The following is a 13,650-nucleotide window of genomic DNA, read 5'->3' on the forward strand; positions in this document are numbered from 1 at the left end:
CCGGTTCATGGACTGTAGCACCCTAACTTGTGAAAAATCCCTACGCTTGGCGAACCGTTGTAAGAACTATCCCGATAATGTTTAGCAGATGCTCAAGGACTTATTATTTTAATATGTTTAGCATTGCTAGAACTCTCTTAAACACTTCTAAGACTTCATTGATCACTTAAACATTTATGTGTGTGAACTATGATTAATTTTTAGGTGTATAAATGAACATCAAGTAGCTTTTAGTTCTTTGGATAACTTTCCAAACTGAACAGTCATTATATAAGGTTCAGTAACCGAACCTATGTGTATAGTCTTCTATTGTAGTTTGAAGACCTAAGTAGTTTGCTTGATTCTCAAGTTATCTTAGCTTGAATTCTAAACTAACCCTATTCTTTGAAAACTATAAATAGAGCATCTCTGTCAACTGGGAAAATCAATCTCTGACACTTTGTGTCTTAGTTGATTGTAGAGTCGCATCTATTGACCAAGTGGCTCAACGACTAAAAAGATTTCGCTTGGGAATTCTGAAGCCAGGTTCGACTATCTTTACCTTGATAGTTCGTGAATCCTGATATTGCTTTCTATTATCGAGGTTTTCGTAATCTTTTTCAGGAAAGATAGATAATAATCACAAAGTTCTCTTCATCTCAGACTTTGTGATTCCTCAAGATAGATATTTAAAGACTGATCTTAGTTGATCTTTCGACGATCATTTTTAAGAGGTGGTTAAGAATCTAGGATGCTCTTCGAGAGTCGTAATTTCAAAATTTGTGAGGTTTGTAAGCTTGTCTATTGCAAACATATTTCTATACCTTGATCTTTGATTTAAAAGGAAATAAAATAGGATTATATGTTAGAGGCAGATTGGTATCAAAAGTCTTCACTTTGGCTAAAGCAACTCTTAGGATGTAAAGGACGTCATCTAAGGGAATCAAGTGCGTAGAACATCCGAGGTTCAAGAGACACAAGGAGCGCGACTGTAACTGAACTGCTTGGAGGATAGATTCGGTCCCAACTATATTCCAGTCTGAAGTCTGATAGTAAGCTAGTGTCTGTAGCGTCTTAACACAGTATGGTGTTCAATCTGGACGAGGTCCCGGGGTTTTTCTGCTATTGCAGTTTCCTCGTTAATAAAATTTCTGGTGTCTTGTGTTTTTCCTTTTCTGCATTATATTGTTTATCTTTATAATTGGATTTACACAGATTTCTACGTATTCAATCTAAGTAGATACGTTCGTTTAATTGTAATCGATTACGAGACTAGTTTCTTGTAGAATTCATATCTTGAAAGATAGATAACAAGTTTAATCACTCGGCAGAATTCCGATTGAATTATTTGGTACGACTAGATTGATCTTGGATATTGATTTTTGAGATCGCCCAAGTACTCTACTTAAAAATTAGGTTCACGGACCTTGTGTCTATATACATACTGATTGAGTAGAGGTTGAGATATTAACTCTATATACATATTGTCAAGGATCATTAAATTGGTATACTTGCAATTGTATTAAGTTTTTCCTATACATGTTTCTGAATGAAAAAGTTGGTGTATTTGGTATACCTTGTGTTTTCAGATCCATCTATTTCTTAAAGTTTTTCTTAACTAAATTAGATGGTGGGTTGTTAAACACACCACCAAACAACTTAACAACATTGTATTAGGCAGAAGTGTTAGGATCAACAAATGATCCATCCATTTTTCATGGTTTACAATGATAAAGTGACTAAAGTAACAAACAAAAACAAAACTAAAGTAACGACTAAGGCTGCACAAATAACCCGGTGTACCGAACTAGAACCAGGAAAAAAAAACGGAACTGGTGTAGGCGGTACAGGGACCGGGACTGGATATGAGAACCGGTATAAGACTAGGTACATGGACTGGTTCTATCATATTCCCGGCCAGTACCGGACCAAAAGTACCGGCTAATAATAGTCGTCTAGATTAGTTAATCCTAGCTGTATAGTCTAAGTCTTATCTATCGTGTATTCGCGTTAGTCTGTCTCATTTCTATTCACTTCTTCCTTTTCCTCTCGGCTATCAACTGAAGAGTGAAGAATAGCTTTGCAGCAACCTGAAATTGAGAGATGGAAAATTGATATGGGTTAGGGATTCACTATGAATCGAAAAATTGAGAAGGTGGTTGGAGTTTTTAGGGTTCGAAATCTGAGAGAAGAAGAAGATGGATCATGTAGATAGATGAAGAGCAAAAGGGGGATCTAGTGATGATAAATATATGGAATTATGCTACAGACGTTGCTGATGGTTTAATTGTCTTGATGATGATGAGTAATTAAGGAATTGAAGAGGGTTGAAAGAATCAGGAGAGATAATGAATTAGGGTTTCAATTTTCATCTGCAATAGAGAAGACGAAATTGCTGCTTTTGACATGAAGTACAACGAGGAGTTATGCTCGAGATTCAAGCCGATTGAAGAACTGAAAGTGAAATTAGGGTCTTTGAGATGAAATTCAGATTGGGATCGAGTTAGATTGTGAAAGGAAAGAAGATGATCGGTTTGAGTATGAAACTGATAATGGGTTTAATCGATGAGATCTTGCTGTTGTTGCTATAATTGATGAATATAGAGATGTTGAATTACAGGGGAAGGCTGAGTTGATGTTGATGGACTACACCCATAGAGGACTGAGTTGCTGTTGATGGACTCATTCTGACGGCCATTGAATTTTTTTTACTAGTATTGAACATGAACTTGTATCTTGTGTAGCAAGCTCAAATAATTAGGGTCAAGTTTGGGCAAGTATGAGATGATGTTGTTGAACGCTTGAAGCTGCAGTGTTATTTTTTTGGTTCTAGCAGTTCATTCAGATGGAGTTTTTTGTTCCATCTTCGTGTCAAAATATGGGTAAAAACCCGGTACCGGTCTTGAACTGGACTGGTCTTACAGGTACAGGTACAAGCACATGTACAGGTACCGGTCCTCAAAATGAGGTACCGGTCAACTCCAGGTACAGGTACCGGGTTCATAAGAAACCCGGACCGTATCGGCCCATGTGCAGCCTTAGTAACAACAGATAACTATCTCGGTATGTAGGTCTAAGTCGGTCTGAAAATGTGTCTGAATCTGTGTCCTAGTGGTCGGAGTTGGTGTCTTAGTGATCGAAGTTGTTGATGTTGATGAAACTCATATCGTTTTTGTTGATATTGCTGATATTTTTTCTTCTTCAGTTGCTTCTAGCTAAAGTTGGTGTTGATTTTTTGCCTGCTGAATCTTGAGTTGTTTTTGAACCAACTTTTCTGACGAAAATAATCCACATCATGGAACGAAAAAGTAAAAAGAAACAAACCAAAAACAATTGAATGATATAGAGATATAAATCCCTCAAAAGAAACCAGAGAGGACACGTAAATCTAAGTTAACAAGCAAGATTCAAGTTCAATAACTAAATGAGTTTTTGCTTAAGAACGACTGAAGGAAATAAACGAGATTAAAACCTAAACTGATTATAGAATAGATGATCACAAATAACAGAAAAGATTAGTGGTTATTTTTGCAACTCAGATTTATTTCCGAATGAGCCGGTATGAGTGGCAGCGTTATTAGGGTTTTAGTTTCTTATCGCCTAGAGAAAGAGAGCCTAATGCTTTGTGGGTGCATGTTTGGGAATATAAAAAAATTCCTACTACTAATCTTTTGCACTTTGTTTGGGCGTGGATAGGCATTTGCATTGGTTTTGACATAGTTAGAGGAAATTATTACCGGGCTATCCGGATGGTAAAAGTGTTTCAACGTGAGATGGCAAATGGAATTCCTAACAGGTCTCAAAGGTTTTTGAAAGGTTTAGGTCAATTTCTATGAGGATATTTAATAATCTAATGCTTCCTAGTAAGAATGTTTGGAAAGTGGACCTTTTACATGTTGTATTTGATAATGTAACTATTAAGGATATATATAAGATGAGAATATCAAAGAGAGATAGTGATTAATTAAGATGGATTCCTTCCCATAATGATATGATGTAAATACTGCTTACATAGTTGTTAATGATGCACGTAGTTATATTACTTTTGATATACAAAAAATTCCTTGGGTCACATTCTGGAAGGAAAAATTCCCTCCAAAGATTTTGCACTTTTTTTGGAAATGTGTTCATACTTGTCTCATGTTAGGGAGACAATGTCAAAATTTATGCTTAGTGTAGAATCACATTGTCCTTTTTATAACTCTGAAATTGAATTAGTGGATCATCTGTTTACAAATTGACAGGTGACTGTAAAAATACGATTAGACAATCACTTAATATGGAACCATTATATAATCAAAAAGAACCGATTTTTTTAATGAACTCTTTTTCATGAGCGACAATTTAATCCAGCTAATCATTTTGATCTACATATAAGGCGGAAACACTCCAAAAATTCGATTTCACCTTCGAATCGATAAGTTGATGCAATGTTCCAAATCCAATTGTGATGTTATAGAAGAAATCTCTATTTTTGTAAAGTCACGACCAGTTGATTAAGCCATCAGAGGTGAAAAACAAAAAATAAAAGGTGATAAATGAGAAATCTTTTTCTTTTTTTGTTCTTGAGACGTTCACTTCTTGGCAAAGAAATAGGAAAAGTAATTGATCTTAATTTTTCAGGATTCGAACAATATAAAGAGTATGAAAATCTCAACTAAACTCATCAAATTATCAAAAACCTATCAAAATATCTGGATGAGGATAAACAACCTTTGCTTCATCATAATCCTATTTTTCCTTGTCCGATATCCCCCAAATCAGGGTTCACAAAGTATTAGAGCATCATTCGGTCAAACTCATAAGTATTTCTATGTCAAGCTTGTTCTCAATGTTAGTTGAACGAAACTATATCTTGATTTACAGTATACTAAATTCATTCTTGGACCAGGATTAGAGCATGATAGCTAAGTATCAAAATTTACCAAATAACCCTTTAAGATTGAAGAGCAACGAAGACATCCACGAGAACTTCATCAACAAAAGTATGAGAAGACTCACTATCTTACTTACTTATTAAATCTACCATTTTATCTGCTAATATAACGTCGTATGTCTTTAGTATAATTGATGAATTGAAACATGGAAATTTCGAGTTTAATGTTATATTTAATTAATCTCGACGTATAATTTCAAGCAACGGATATTCATTGGTTTATCACTTTTGAGGTTGAGAGCAATTTATTGTCAAAAGACCATGACTATGAAGATATAAACTTAAAGACATCAATAAGTTGCTCACGAACTGCTATAAGGTTCAGAAATTATGCAAAAACTTGATGTTCCTAAACTCAAAAATGCACAAGAGATCACCATCAAGGTGTGTTACTGTACACTTTGAAAAATTACTCTTATGTTCACAAATTGATTTTTATTTATGAATTTGCGAACTATGCACTTTTGGATATGTTCATAGAACGTTTTTCAAACTTGCTCTTGTAAACGAGCTGGTTTATGAGTTCCCAAACTAGGAACTTTTGAATATGTTCCTGAACATTTTTAAAGATCTTGTACACGAACTGGTTTATAGGTTCGCAACCTAGCATCTTTTTTGGTGTTCCTGAACTCCAGTATTGCTTGAAGCTTCACTTTATGCACAATTCTAGAACAACAACTTTTGTATGCATTCTTCTTTGTAACTTAAGGAAAACTTTTCGCATGCTTACATGAAATCTATTCTTTAGAATCAAGCAATATTGAAAAGTTTTACTTTGCTTGAGACTAAAGTAATTCGCAAACATGGAAACTAATTCACAAACTTGATTTCATTATAAGCAACCTATCTTTGTCTATCATTATAAATAGAGGGGTCTCTGCAACCTAAAATCTCAATCCTGGCATGTTGTGACTTAGTTGAGACTGAATTCGTCCTCTAAAGATCTAGGTTTACTCGAGAAGCATAATTAGGCTACATTTTTTTTAGTTTTCACTAAGGGACTCGTGAATCCCAGTCAGGCTATCTTTTGCCTGATAGTTCTTGATATCTAGAATTTTATCTTGATTACCATATCTCTTTATTCTAAGGTTCGTCTCTCCGGTTATACGGCCATTCAAGAACTTTTGAGTGAAGCATAAGATTGATGGAAATTACAAATTTCATATAGTCTCAGATTTTCTATAAAATTTATATCTAGATTTAGGTTGATTTTATGAAGTGGAATCGATTAGGCATCTCTATGTATAACCTAATCTATCCTTATAGTTGAGGTTTGCTTGATATCTTCTTTACTCTTGAATATCCCTCATAAGAAAACAGATTTCCATACCTTGATTGAAATATATTTGTAAAAGATCAATAAGTTATCTGTTTGTGGAAGATTAGTTGAAGTCCTTCACATCGGATGAAGCAACTCTCGGGCCTGTAGAGAACGTCAAATAGGGGAATCATGCGCCCAAGATCTTGCGAGATCCAGGTGACATAAGGTGCACGACTGAAACTGAATTTCTCGGAAGGTTGATTCAGTCTCAACTACATTCCAGCCCGAAGTATGATAGTGGGCTAGTATTTGTGGCAATTTAATACAATGCGATATTCAAACTGGACATGCACAAGTCCCGGGGTTTACCTGCTAGATTGCAGTTTTCCTCGTTAACAAAATTTCAGGTGTCTTGTGTTATTCCTTTTCTACATTAGATTATTTGTTTGTATAATTGAAATATCACAAGTAATACATTGATAAGCCTAGATAGTCCAAGCCGGAAATGATACAAAAAAGCGTCTCGGATCTAGTTGAATTACTTGTTGTTGTGTTGCAGGCACCTTTGTACTTCAGTATCTGTCACTTTTGTATCTCCATCATTCTCATGTCACAGCTCATGCTGACTAGAAGTACCGCCAGAATTTACACGACCATCGGGATTTAAACTTGAACTCAATCTAAATAGGATGGTATCCACATGCTGTTTTCGAACCGCCTCTAAGTGCAAAGCCTTCATATTTTAATTAATCCACCACAAAATTTTACATTCTATCCTTAATTGATATTCAGTGCATCTATATTGAAATAAGGATATCTATCTTCCGTAGTTGTCGAAATTATTGGAAATAGTGGTTGTCTCCCCCATGTAAAGTTATACTTGGAAACCCCTAATATACTTCAGGCATATTTGAAATTATCGGATTTGCGATTCTCTGGTACCATTTCAGATAATGTGATTTAGTAATATTCGTTTGTGTGTTTTCATGGTATCGTTCCCATGCCGTCTATCTAAACCTATCAAAATATGATGCAGATACGTGAGTTTTCTTTTGGGGGTTAATGGATCTTACAAAAGTACTCTATAAATGGAAAATAACTCTTTTCTCGAAATATCAAACATCGCGGTTCGATATCATGCTAAATAGAACAACTATTCTTAGTGAATAATCCAGAATTCGTTGTGTCTCAGGATCCACAAACTCAACAAAATTACCATTGTAAGGATAAACATCAATATTTTGGAAACTTCTTGTCATTTGTTGATATCTCTGAGTAAAAACGAAAAATATTTTATCGTCACAAGGTTTGTTTTCCCAATTGCTCTTGATGTACATTCCATTGGTGAAACTCTTTGGGTGTTGTCAATAAGAGATGGTTTACCAACATAGAAGTAGATATATCACCAATACTGGAAATAAATTCAGTATGTTTTTATTTTAAAAAATTATTCAATTTAAAAAAAGAAATTTTGATATTTGCTTCTATGATGTCCCAGAAACCGTTGAAGCTTGTGTTGCCTATAGATATTGGAGGTCAAGGTATATTTCTGCTAAAGTTACGGATCCCCAATCAATTTATTTTATTTTTGAGCAAAGAGGAAGGAGATTTATTGATAATAGAACCAACATAGTACAAAGGGAAAAACCTAGACCACTCAAAGAAAAACTAACAAAGTAAATCTTGCTCTCAGACTCTAGAATTCTAGCTATGATGTTAGAAGGCTCTCCCAGCCAAGTTTGGAATCTGATGCTAGTTCTAGCTAGTTTTGCTAGCTTATCAGCTGCAACATTACAAGATCTTTTTTGGAAAGTAACTTGACAAGACTCTAAACTCTGAAGGATTTTTTGGCAGTCAGAGATGATATTCTGATCTTCCCATTTTAAACCTTCAACACTACTACTGTTACAATACTGAAATACAGATCTATTATCTCCTTCAATAATCACTTTTTTTAGCTCCGTGTATTTAACCCATTGTATAGCTTTGAGCAGAACTAATGATTCAGCCTGATTCACATCTCTGGACCTTGCTGAGAAGGCCATTGCTGCCACGAATCTCCCTGCAGAATCACGAGTGACTAAAGCAAACCCAGCATTAGTGTTTTGACAAGTGAAAGAAGCATCTATGTTCAGTTTAAATCAATCTAATGGGGGTTTTCTCCAGGTTTCATCATGCTTGATGCAGTTATGGTTTTGATTCTTCTTATTATGGCTAATGCAGTTCATTTCTATGTTGTTCAAGTAAGAAAATATATTATGCACAATGCTCCTAGGATGATAAGATTTTCTTTTCAAAGACTTTTCACATCTAGCCTTCCATATGTTCCATAAGGTACAAGCTGCAATATTAGCCAGGTGCTTATTTGAGGCTTCTAGAGAATTTTCATCAACAAACCAGGAAATGATCCAATCTTTGACAGAGTTGTGATTTATTTTTGATTGGTGCAGAGCTGTGGAGATGCCAAACCATATGATGTCAGTATAATGGCAGTTGCTCAGAAGATGAGTAGATGTTTCTGCTTCTTGATTGCATAATGTACACAGACTAGAGACTTATTTCTTGTATCTGCTAACTCTTTTGTTAATTGGCAGAAAGTCTTGGCAACATTTCCATAAGAACTGTTGAACTTTGTAAGGGACTTCAATATGCCATAATTTCAGCCATCGAGTTTCTTGAAGAGGGTTATTATGTTGCTGAGAGTCCTGAGGTTTTGTCATATTCCCCAATCATAATATGGTGCCTCGTACAGTTCTTATAAAGTTTCAATCCAACCAACTTTTGAAACACTGGTTGAGTAAGGAAAAGATGTTTGGCGCATTAACCATAACATAAACACTCTTCCGATTTCATTATATTTGGCTTGATTATTTGGACTTTCCTTGGATTGTAGGAAAGATTTCAACACTAAACAACATATTCTACCTCCTTTCAACTTTTTATGATTCGCTCGTTTGGGGGTTTGCCAAAACAATGGAAGATGTCTTCCTGTAGATGGGGCAAAATGATTTGCTGGTTTTCACGGAATTGAGGAGACGACCGTGCGTAGGAGACTCCTTGAACCGAGAGAAATGTTCAACCTCATACAGATGCACTGCAAGAAGAGAGTGCTTTGAATTCGAGAGATCAATCTCTAGTACCAAGACAATGGCCGTTCCAGAGTAAATTCAGTCACAAGAGAGAATGGGTTGATCTGTAGGAGGGAAGCTAAGAAATGTATGGAATCAATGGTAATCAAAGATTATGGGTGTGTTATGTATTCTGAATAAGATAAGTTCCGAATGATTGAAATTGCTTAGTTGAGAGTAATTGCTCAAATGATGAGGTGTTGATCTCGTGTTGTCTGTGAGACGTGAGATTCTTGTATATTCAATCATGATTACAGAGACTTATTTATATTGCTGGAATTGTAGACACCATGATCCCATGAAGTGTGACAGTTGATGGAATCAAAGAGTGGGTAAATGGAAATCGTGTTTGAAACCAGTTGTTCATCGTGTGGAGACTTGGTCGATTTTGCATCCACTACTTTGTTAAATCCTTCAACTGATTGCACGACTTGCTCACATTCCATCATGTGTATGAACACACGTGCCGTAGACCGCCATACCAAAACCCTAGTTAATATCCCCCATGTGACACGATTGACGTCTCGTGGTTAATTAGTTAGTTGTTGACTTCATGATTTTATGGGACGATGAGTCCATGTATTTGCTGAGTTGAACATGATTTTGCAAAATGTTATGAAACTCATGAATTGAACGTGTCTGTTGAGACAGAAGTATAATTCTCACGTTGATAGTTGAGGCGAGCAAGTATTGCTCTGAATTGTTGAATATTGATAGTTGAACCAATATTCCTTGATTTGAGCAAATATTGCTTATCTGAGTAAGTGTTGCTCGTCTGATGAATTATTAGTAGCGTGACCAAAATAAAACATTAATTAGAATACTGGTAGTTGAACCGAGCATAATTAATAAGAATACTGATCATGAGATCGCCGTAAAGTTATTAGTGTTCGAATCTGGAATTATGATCCTTGGAATCAGAAACCCTAATTTGATCAATTGATGACCAATTGATGGTTTATTTCAAAATCAACCATGGAATGAAAGATGGATCGGCTACATGAGACCATGGGTCGACCATGTAGCGTCCATATGCTCATGTGAGCAAATACCAAGGTCTCGTGAAGAGTTGGTGAAAGAATGATCAAATGCTAATTCAATCATTTCTCATATAATGCTCGTCTGAGCCTTAGGTAATAAAACCTAATTAATTATGAAGAGGTGAGGGACCGACCAAAGGGTCATGAAATCAGCCCTGGGTGGTCACGGGATCGAATGACGATCATTCCATGAAAATCCAAAATTATTTGGAAGAGTTTTGGACCTAATACGTGCAATTGCGCAAATTAGGTCAAATCATGAAAATACATGGGACCGGATCATTGCGAGCCTAGGAGCCAACCCTGGTCGGTCAAGGTAACATGCTCACGTCGTCAACACGTCCGTGTCTCAATCCTAAGAATTTTGATATTTTCTGGCGTGCAGTTGAGCATCCATTCGAGAAAATATGACAAAATTAGGGTTTTGCTGAAACTGAGAAAACTTCATGAGATGAAGGAAAATAATTATAAAATGAAGGAATATTGAAACGTGGGACTGCTGAGGCCATGGCATGGCCGGCTGGCCAGTGACCACGGTCCCGTGGTGTTTTTCCTGATTTTATATTCTTTTTCATGAATTTATGAAAATATCATGAAATAAAGGAATTTGTTGAAATTAAGGAGTTTCCTTAAAGTGAAAGAGTTTCCATGGGATCAAGGAAGCAAATAATATTAAAAATTAATAAAATAAGGGCATGTGGGACTGGCTGAGGCATGGCCGGCCGGCCGGGTCCTGGTCCCGTGCGTTTTCCCTAATTTTATGTATTTTTATGTATTTTTTCCATGATTTGAAGGAATTTTCATAATTTGAGAGAAATACCATGAAATCAAGGAATTTCATGGGATCAAGGAAACCTTAAAATACTAATAATAAAATAAAGGGACGTGTGGGACCGGCTAGGGCATGGTCGACCGGCTTGGGCCCGGTCCCACGGGTTTCCCTAATTTTATATTATATTTTTCATGGATTTATGAAAATACCATGAGATTAAGGAGTTTTCATGAGATTAGGAAAATAATAATAAAATAATGAGGAACCATGAGGTGTGGGGCCGTCCGGGATCAAGGCATGGCCGGTTGGCCAATAATCACGGCCCCACAATGTTTTTCCCAATTTTATATTATTTCCTTGGTGCGAAGGAAACACCATGAAACTGAGGAGTTTCCTCAAAATGATGGATATTTGTTCAAATGAAAGGATTTTCATAAGATCAAGGAAAATAACAAAAAATATGATAAAATATAAAACTGGGTGGGATTGGCCAGTTTTATATAAAACTGGCGTGGGAAATTCAGTGGATGAATCCAAGAATTTAGGAATAATTAACTTATGGCTATATACTAGCAGAGCAAGCTGTCTAGGAGCATTAATTATTCTGCTGGAGCTTCACATCCTTTATATAGTCAGGAAAAACTTGTTGTTTGTATCCTGAAGACGTTATCGCTCTATACTAGCAGAGCAAGCTGTCTAGGATCCGTCAATCTCGTGATTCTATATAGAAATAACTACTGAAATGTTCAGTGTTCATGAGATATGTCGTTATCCAGCCGAGAGACTACATATCTGCATGTACTCCGAGAGAAAGTATTCTCAGTCAGAGGATTCGATGAGAGACTCGTGTCTCAATACTCACATATGATTGCGGATCAGGAGTTCGTATAATTATGGGTTTACGATTTTAGCCTTTGTCGAAAATCCACCGTCTACACTTCCATTCTTCATTTTGGCAACCATTAGCTTTGATTGAATGGTGTGCGAGCTCCCACACCTCTTGGTATTTCAAAATGGAAATACAAGGGGGATAATTTTCATAACAACAATGATAGCATTTTTAATTTTTGGGTTTGGTCAGAAAAAATAATAAAAAAAAATTGTGTTTGACATCAAATATATATGAAAATAAATTTGAATCGTAATAAACTTACCAATTTCAAAGTCCAGGAAATGAGCATGTGTGTCGTAGGTCTCCACCTTTCTAACAACGTTCGGACAATTACGTTGTTGTGTTTTTTGTGATCTAAAAATAAACCGATTCCAAGGATACATATCCACTCTCTCTCCGACTAGAAGGGGCAACCATAGAAAAAACAAACATAACTCTTTGTAGCGGCTTCTCTTTCTGTGTTATCCAGATCGATCCTGACGTCCTGATATATGACCTGTGAACCAACAACTAAATTCAACGAACTAAACTCTACAACACGATTTTGTTCCTAATTGATATTTGGAACATGCAATGACATTATTTCATTTTTTATGTGATGGTTTTCATTTTATACACCAGTTTTTACTAAGAATTGTAAACAACAAGCCGAAGATTTTGTTTAGAAAAATTAGGAAGGAGAGAGTGGAGTGATGTGAGTCAAAATAGATGAATTTATATTATATCAAAAATAGAATCTTTGGCAAGTAAGCCGTTGGAGACACTTGTTCAACCGCCAGTAACTCTTCTTAGGCCGCGCGTCTCTATCACTGTCATGGATTAAGTTTTTCCATGGTGAAAAATGCGTTTTATATCCACATAGTTGGGTTGGACAAAAAAACAACATTTGCAAATTACCGTGGGAACTACCCTTAAATCAAATATTAGGTTACATGGCAGATTTTGGTTACTAAGCAATTATTGGGTCACATGATAATTTTTGTGTCGGGTTTGAGTCACTTGATAATTGTAAAATTTACAAGACAAATTTTTAGTTTGTTTGTTTTTCTATAAACGGAATGCATTGAGAAAAAGGAAAAAAAATCTAGTTTCTTCATGAGATAGTTTTGGGATTTTAACTTCCGAGACATTAAACTAATTTAGGATCAAAATAACATAGGATGTCATAGTGGAGATTTTAAGTTACGCCGGGCAGATTTTAGATCATAACTAGGTATCACCGAGGCCTACGGCCTCGGCTCAACCTTTTATTTTTGCATATTGTTTTAGATGATGGGTAAACTCACTTAATATATTTTTTATTTGAGAGTCAGGCTCCTGACCATCTTAGGAAGCTGTTGAATTTCTTTTATCGTTAGTTCCGTAAGTGCCCCTTGCAACCGAAGTGCTTGGTTGTCACCATCCGAGGAAATAAACAAACTCGTCTTACAAATATGACATCAAACATATTATGACCATTGAAACTATCCTAACCAAGCAGAAATTCGTTCAATGCTTGACCACCCTACATATGGAGCGCACACAGGTAAAAGATAATGAGTTTTGCCCGCCAACAACGTATCGGAACATAAGTGCTTTCTTTCTTTTTCTCGTGTCATTGTTTTTACACTGGGAAAGGAACCCTTTAATTATAATTTTTTTC

The sequence above is a fragment of the Papaver somniferum genome, unplaced genomic scaffold (assembly GCF_003573695.1).
Source record: "Papaver somniferum cultivar HN1 unplaced genomic scaffold, ASM357369v1 unplaced-scaffold_128, whole genome shotgun sequence".
In the NCBI taxonomy this organism is placed as follows: Eukaryota; Viridiplantae; Streptophyta; class Magnoliopsida; order Ranunculales; family Papaveraceae; genus Papaver; species Papaver somniferum.